The sequence below is a fragment of the Pistacia vera genome, unplaced genomic scaffold, assembly GCF_008641045.1.
Source record: "Pistacia vera cultivar Batoury unplaced genomic scaffold, PisVer_v2 Contig931, whole genome shotgun sequence".
Taxonomy (NCBI): domain Eukaryota; kingdom Viridiplantae; phylum Streptophyta; class Magnoliopsida; order Sapindales; family Anacardiaceae; genus Pistacia; species Pistacia vera.
The window spans coordinates 30,190-38,184 of NW_022196814.1; the positions used below are offsets into that span (position 1 = coordinate 30,190).

General features: G+C 32.6%; 1 long non-coding RNA gene across 1 annotated transcript; it reads right to left on the reverse strand.

Moving 5' to 3' along the window:
• Positions 1-2,121: 2,121 nt before the first annotated feature.
• Positions 2,122-7,503, reverse strand: LOC116120419. The gene is made up of 2 exons (XR_004126539.1): positions 7,354-7,503; positions 2,122-4,777 (listed from the first exon to the last, which is right to left on the reverse strand). It is a non-coding gene; the product is annotated as an uncharacterized LOC116120419 (long non-coding RNA).
• Positions 7,504-7,995: the final 492 nt, after the last annotated feature.

Consider the following 7,995-nt stretch of genomic DNA (forward strand, 5'->3'; position numbering starts at 1 on the left):
ATACAGTTGGAAAGCTTATTTCAAGCCCATCGACATGGCAACCAGTTTTAATTAATTTACCTTTGTTTCCTTTTGTTATTATGAGTCTTATTAGGGTTGGTTTTCACCCTATATAAACTTATTTTTCGTTTTGGATGTTATTCAATAAATTATTCAGTTTTTACTTCAGATTTTGCAGTTTAAGTTTTCTGGATTAAGACTCGTGTTATCAGTTCTAAAGATGTAGTTATGTACTAGCCTTGTTTATCACGCTAACTCACTGCGTCACGAGAGAAGTAATCTTTAGCACCCACTATTTTTGTCTTTAGTCTCAATCTTAAAGTTTAAGTGATGATAAAATTGGAATTCAAAAAAAAAAAAAATATTATTTTTCTTCTTCCATACTTTCACTTTAAAGCTTTATATTTGCATTTATCAAAATTAAATTTAAATCAATTAGAACTAATAAAGTACTAGACAAAATCAATCAAACCAAGTTGTGTTTTGTTTTAATGGGAATGAAACCATTTTTTTTTTTTTTAAATACTATTCGGTGTCATACTTTATTACTAATTTTGATTGATTTAAATTTTTTATAATTGCATATATAAAGCTTTGAAAAAAATATGGAAGAAGAAGTTTTTTTTTTTTTTTTTTTATTGCAATTATATGTCTACTTAAACTTGAAGATGGGGTTAAAGATAACAATATTGGTAAAAACCTAAAAAATACTCTAAAGTTTGTCCTTTTAACAACGAGAAACACGGAAGTTTCATAAATAACACAAACAACCCTAATATTTAAAAGTAATTTTTTTTTTCCTATAAGAGTTGTTTGTGTTATTTTTGAAATGTTAGGGATTGACTATTTGGTAAATCTTGGAGAGTTGTATGTAATCATCCACATTCCAAGAGAAAATCTTCTTTTCTTCTTGTTTATTGAAATAGTAGCATTGATATCGATCATTTATGCTTCTATTATGTGGTCTCTATATCAATTTCTTACTGTTACTTGGCAGATAAAAGCTTCAATATTATAATTATTAATAGCAAACAAGTGAAGTTTTTTTTTTTTTTTTTTTAATAGCTAATGTATTCGAACCAGCTTACAAACACCTCGATTAATCTTTGAGGGAGACTAATATAGTAACCCATTATCATAACTCTTCACTTAAATCACGGATGCTTAGATAGAAAATCGAGAAGACAAGTAAAGTTGAAACTTAAAAGGTTCATTAAAGCTGATAATTTTGGAGTATTAATATATTATTTCATGTTTCGGTTATGCCATGGAAAGATTTTTACCTACCCTTTTGGAACCGTGAATGTAACATCACATTCTGTTTAGATATAAAGTAAACAAAGTAAGGACGGGAAATATTTTTTGTGTTTCTTTCTTCTTAAGTGCATCACATCCTGTCCCTAAGTTTATTGTCGACAAGTAAACATGACAAAATCTATAAAGAAACCTTCAAAATTCTTCGTATCTTTCCCAATATATATAATTCTTGGTATCTTTCCAAATATATATAATCATACTTACATAAAACATATTAATATTGATGCACATTTTATAACGAAACAACTTATAGTAGAAGGAGACCTTCAGTTGAATATGGTCCTACTGGGGAGTTTCAAATGGTGGATATCAATTCCAAGTATATTGCTTTTAACAAGCCATGTGCAAAGTAGAAGAACAGTGATCATCTATATTCAAATATGTCACGGTCATAAATTATCTTTATGCTACCAAACTATAGTTTGTAATATATCATGATCTAACTAATGAAATCCTGCTTAAATTTGATTGGAATATTTCATTTCAACGTCATTTCAATAGTGGTCCCTTTCTATTGTATTTAGCAGTATGAAAAAGAAGACTAGAAACTTCTTGCCCAAGCCATACATGATGTTAATTATATATTATCAGAACCCTAAATCTTGTAAGCTGACCCTGGAGAAATGTGTTGGTACAATACAAGTTTCAAATCAAAGCAAACATAAATTTTTAGCATAACCTAATCACAACGATATATACAAGAGAAAAAATAAATAAATAAATAAATAAATAAATAAATTTGATGCATTTGAGAAAATCGGATGACTTGAGAAGATCATTAAACTGATTATATGAAGATTTCAATAGAGAAGCTAAATTTAACACAAAGCCATTGCATAAAAAGCCAGAAGACAAAACAACTGATATATTTAATGGCAAAATTAATAAAACAAAAAACATATGATATAATTTTCTTAGCAAAACAAAGGAAGATCTTCTAGTACCAAAACCTGAACTTGGGACTGATCAGTTACTGACCCTTTTTATAAAACCCAAGAAAATCAGCACAGCAGACGGACAAGAAGCTGTGAGCATATCAGCTTAATTATTGAATATAAAGCTGTGATCTTTGTTCCTGGGGACCCTGGCAATCCAGAGAAAGCATCCGGTGAATTCCCGTACAATCCATGCACTGATGAGAACCTATATATTCTTCATAACAATACGATGATAAAGAATTTACAGCATGTTGGTAAATTAAAGTGACAGGATCATATAAAAAAACAAAATGGTACAGCATTTTATTATGCACGACTTAACAGACTCAAACAACATGGGCAACATTTAAGAAACCAGATAGTCATGAAGCAAAATCATCTACATAAGCAGATTAGATTCGTCGTACTTGATAATTTTTCAAGGAAAACATTTTCCATTTAACCGGCAGGGCAGTGGGAAATATAACCACCAAAATCAGCCTTAAATATAACACAAGGTTTCTTCAGTTTAACCTTGTACTTGACCTCTCCTGTAACGTCATTGTTTTCGCGGAAAAACTTAACCTTGAAACCAATTTGAAGTTCCTTTTTAGTAACAAATTCACGCCAGCCCGCAGTAAGAACAGGCTTTTTATACCGTCCCCTACTACGAATAACCAGGCGAAAGGGCCAGGGTTTCCCTTGGTCATCCTCTACCATGAGCTCCTGAGCATTCTGGCCATCTTCAAAAGGAGGGAAAAAGCGGAGACTACGGGTTTTAACCGAAAGTCTCTTTCTAACATCGGTCTGTGTTAGCTTTTTTGAAAATATTTTCGTTTCCATTGCCGGCTAATCGGAAGATAGTATGGTGTGTTCGAGAGAAAGTGGAGAATATAGCAATTTATGATAAAAAGAGTAGAGGATCAAGGTTTCCATAAATCGCTCAAAAAGAGGCCCACATCAAGTTATAAATTGACAAATTTCTAAGATTCTAAAAAGATACACGATACTGACAGGTGAAAGATAGACAATGCAGGGAGCTGTCAAATCAAAGCATCATAGAACTAAACTAAATACGTAGATTTGCCAGTTTAACGTTTCATTTTCAACATTGTGATGATAGTTATACGTTAGTCTATTCAAGATTACACGTAGAATATTTGTTAATTTCTTATTTTTATTGCATTGGTCAAAAGTATGTTATTCAGTATAAGTGTTGAACTGAGATAAATCAATCGGATTAAAACAGTGTATATCTTAAATAATAATATGAAAATAGTATAGGCAACGATACCAAATATTATATATAACCATAGAAGAAGCAAGGCCTACTCATACATTTTTAACTTTGTATCAAAACCATCTTGCTCAAATGGCGAATCTCTCACTAACTCAAGCTCCTCATATCAACAACTCTACTCAAAAGACAATTGCTTTCATAACACCAATCAAGGAACTTTGTGACGTGCAAAATTAGAAGTATTACTTACAATATAATCTAACCATCTGAAGTACACCTCTAATCACACGAAATCTTGGTTAAGAAAAATGACATAGTTGAGGCAAACCTAGAATACTTAGCATGAAAGAAGCAAGATCAAAGAAACTATGGATGATCAGCTAATTGAATAAGAGCTTTACTTTATATGATCTTGGTCTTTGTCCTGTTTCTTGAGGATACATGTTACAAGAGATAGTTCTTCTTCATAGCTTATTGAGGAGTTATATACATAGATACTTTTTAGATGTCATCTGGGAATTACAATGTCATTCTAGAATTAAGTAAACTCTGGTATTTCTAAAAAAGATATATCCCTTTTCTCTAATTTTGTTTTTAATTTCGGAGATAAGAGAAAACATTTTCTGAAAACAAAAAGAAGGGCAGCTCTAGCTTAATTAACGTTTCCTCAAAATTATTAAGTGTTGATTTTACAAGAATATCATAAATGTCTTTTTAATATAATAAATAAATAAAGTCATGGTACCAACCAAATATTTTGCATTTAAAAATAATTTCATTTTAAAGGCTATGCTTGTATTAAGCAATGACTGGTAAGTTTAAGTGACGATCATATAATAAATAAAGAGTTTGCTACCAACCCTATACCATGTGTTTAAAATATACTATTTATCTAAAGAATAAATATGCACGTGTTTTTATTATTATTATTTGAACTCACTGCATTCTCTAATCACAAACACATATCATAGGTTAAATGAATATGCATAAGACAACGCACCAAAAGAAAAGATAGGGGATACTTCTCCAATCACCACCACATATAAAATGGTCGAAACAAAGATTGAAAGCATAAATCTTAAAACAAAGATAATCAAAACTCATCCATGAATGACCAAAGCCTATGAATTTGTTCATTTATGGCACTACTAATTGAGTAAGATAGTAATTTAAGCTGTACTGTTGATGTAAAATTCTCAAATAGATACTCCACAGCTTATGTATTAAAAGCTTCGTTGAAATCTTTCTTCCAATCTCAGAGAATGTGGAATTACAGCTTATGTTGATGATCATGACTTATATGCTAGAATTATAAAACAAAACTATGATCAAACAAATCATTCTCAAATATGTGTGTATACAAAACCAAAGTAAGTTCGTATATGTATTCATATAAGCAAAATTGAAATCATTCTTCTTGCTACTACCATTGGAATAAATATTGGAATTGGTGGTGGAGTGGTTGTTGTGAGTGTGTGTGAGAGAGAGATGACTACTCTTTACCCTTTGATTCCAACATTGCAAATGATTTAATGGACCAAATGATATACAAATTGGTGACAGTAAGGACTAAAGACTCCCTTTTGGGATAAAAAAATTTATCCTATCTCATTATGAATCTAAACGATAACCACATATAGGTCATACCAAACAAAATTATGTTACTAAATTTGGGCACACTAAATACCTTATTAACATTATAGTGATCACCAGTGTTCTGAAATCTGACTCGAGGTGTCACCAAGTCAAAGGGTCGAGTCTTGAGTTGACTGGTCTGACCAGTTAAATCGGTGATCCAACATGTTTGAAATCTTGCAAACACACGCCTAATAAATTCACAAGTCCCTGTAGGTTTGAAATCCAGCAAACACACCCCTATGCTATGATCACACAGTTAGGGTTTTGATTTTTTCGACTAAATTCTGGCTGATTCTGATGATAAAAATTCAATCAGACATCACCACCTGAACCATCAGCTTCACTCTACAAAACCCCTCTAACCTCAACACTTGGTAGCCCCCTATTTGCCGGTTGTGATTCGTGTATACTGCCACGATTGCGTTTACTTTTCCGACCAAATTCTGGTTGATTCTAGCACCCAAAATTCAATCAGACACCACCCCTTGAACAATTGACCTATACTCTATAAAACTTCTCTAACACCAACAGTTGTAGCCTCTCGTTCATTGGCGATCAAGTTAGGGATTTTGGAAATAGTTGAAAGCAATAAACTGGCTCGGAGAAGGCCCCAGGTCCCAACCTGACTAGTTAAATTGGCTGGGTCAAGCCGGGTTTTAGAATAGTGGTGATCACTAAATAAATGGGTATACACAAAATGTTTATGTATATTTGACATTAATCATTTTTAATTCTACTTTTCTTATAAAAGTCTAGGGATGATTATGCAAATCCACCAAATGCGGAAATGAATACAACATTATAGTCTTACTTCTTGATTAAGTTTATAACAAAATATATTGCTCGTAAGGAATTACGTTAAAGTTAGTAACTATAAGAATTAGCTTATGCAATAAAATATCAGACAATAAAAATGTTCATAATTAATTAAATTCTTTTAGGGTCATATGCATATAATTAATGAAAACCTTCGCAGCTTATTGAATATTCAGTGAGCTCTTGATCCATAACTTTGGAGTTGTAAAAAATCATTCACCCATTTAAATGATGGTGCAATTAATTGCCTATCTGCCCTGAAATCCGATGGGAATGTCTATAAATATGTGAGGAATTTTATATTACTTGGTTGGGAATTAAGATGCAACTACTATAAGAAATTAATTAAACAAACTCTGGTATTTCTGCTTATAAAAATTAAAAATTAAAGTGTTTTCTACTTCCGTTGACAAAATGAAGTTTTATAAAAACATGATTTTGTAATCAAAACGTTTTCTAGATATAGTTAATGAACTTATTCCAATATTCTAGAAGTTGCATCCAAGGTTCTAAGACCCGGTCCGACTCAGTCGATTTAACCAGTCAGACTAGGACTCAAGGCTTTCTTCGAGTCGGGTTACCACTTTAAATTGTTTCCAAAATCTCTAACTTGACCACCAACAAATAAGGGGCTACTAAGTGTCGAGGTTAGAGGAGTTTGTAGTGTGGAGGTCGGTGGTTCAAGAGGTATGGTGTCAGATTAAATTTTGGATGTTGGAATCAACCAAAATTTAGCCAAAAAAATCAACCCAATCATGGCGGGATACGCGAGTCACGACCGGCGAATGGGAGGCTACTAAGTACCGAGGTTAGAAAAGTTTTGTAGAGTGGAGGTCAATGATTCAAGTGGTGGTGTCAAATTGAATTTTGATCATTGAAATCAACCGGAATTTTTTCGGAAAAATCAAAACCCTAACTATGCGATCAGATCATAGGGGTGTGTTTGCTAGATTTTAAACCTATAGGGACTGATGTATTAGCAAGGGTGTGTTTGAAAGATTTCAAACTTACTAGATCACCAATCAGATTGATCAACCCGACCCCTTGGCAGGGTCACACCCCAGGTCAAGTTTCAGAACACTGGTTGCACCTATCCTTTGTAAGGGATTCAGGTCTTACAAAGGTAAATTCTCAATATCCTTTTTTTTTTTTTTTTTTTCAATTTTAAAAACAAGAAAAACATTTTCTGACAACAAAAAGTAGGCAAGCTTAGTTAAATTTTACATATATGTAAACCATTTCATAGAAACAAAGGAAACCATACCAAATAAGTTAACCATGCATGCATCATATGTATATTTTTATAAAATCCAAAAAATCAAGCTAGATAATACTAATAACATGCTTATACCTTGCATAAAATTGGAAAAATAAATAAATAAATAAGCAAAAGAACATATTAGAAATGAGGAGTCAGCAGCTGACCTCAAAAGAATGCATGAGAAGGACTAAACAAATCATCAGTGAGATCGAAGATGAAGCCAAAGAAGAGTGATATGGAGGTGGAATTGAAATAAACAAATGAAATGCCATTATGCCCAAGCCTGGAAGTCGAGGGGAGAGGAAGACTTATAAGTCAATGAAGTCAACTGGAGGACAATTAATCCCTGTAGATAAGGGTGAAGTGTCAATTTTGCAATTCTCAGCCATAGGTTTCATTGGACAAAACCAACCAGCCTGGAAGATAATTCTCAGCCATAGGTTTCATTGGTCTGGTAAATGTAACCAAGTGGAGCCACAAAGAAAGAATACGACGGAGAGTAGATTAGTCAACAAAAATAAAGATTAAGCTTTCTGGTTATGGCAACAACCCCAACTAAATCTAAAAACTGTGTAAAATGAACCCTTTGCTTCATTCTTCTCTATTGGAAACCAACTACACGTAAGTTCTCTAATCTCAAAATTAGTAGTGGTTAGCACATGGTGAACTTTGTTTAATTAAAGAATTGAATTGACAGTAGCATCAAGGCTTACATAGTCGAGTCTTCGGTGCCTACCTTCTGCCCTTGTCATTGCAGTCTTATCGCTATATTTTGGTTGTTAGAGGGCAAGTTTGAAGGAAGCTCA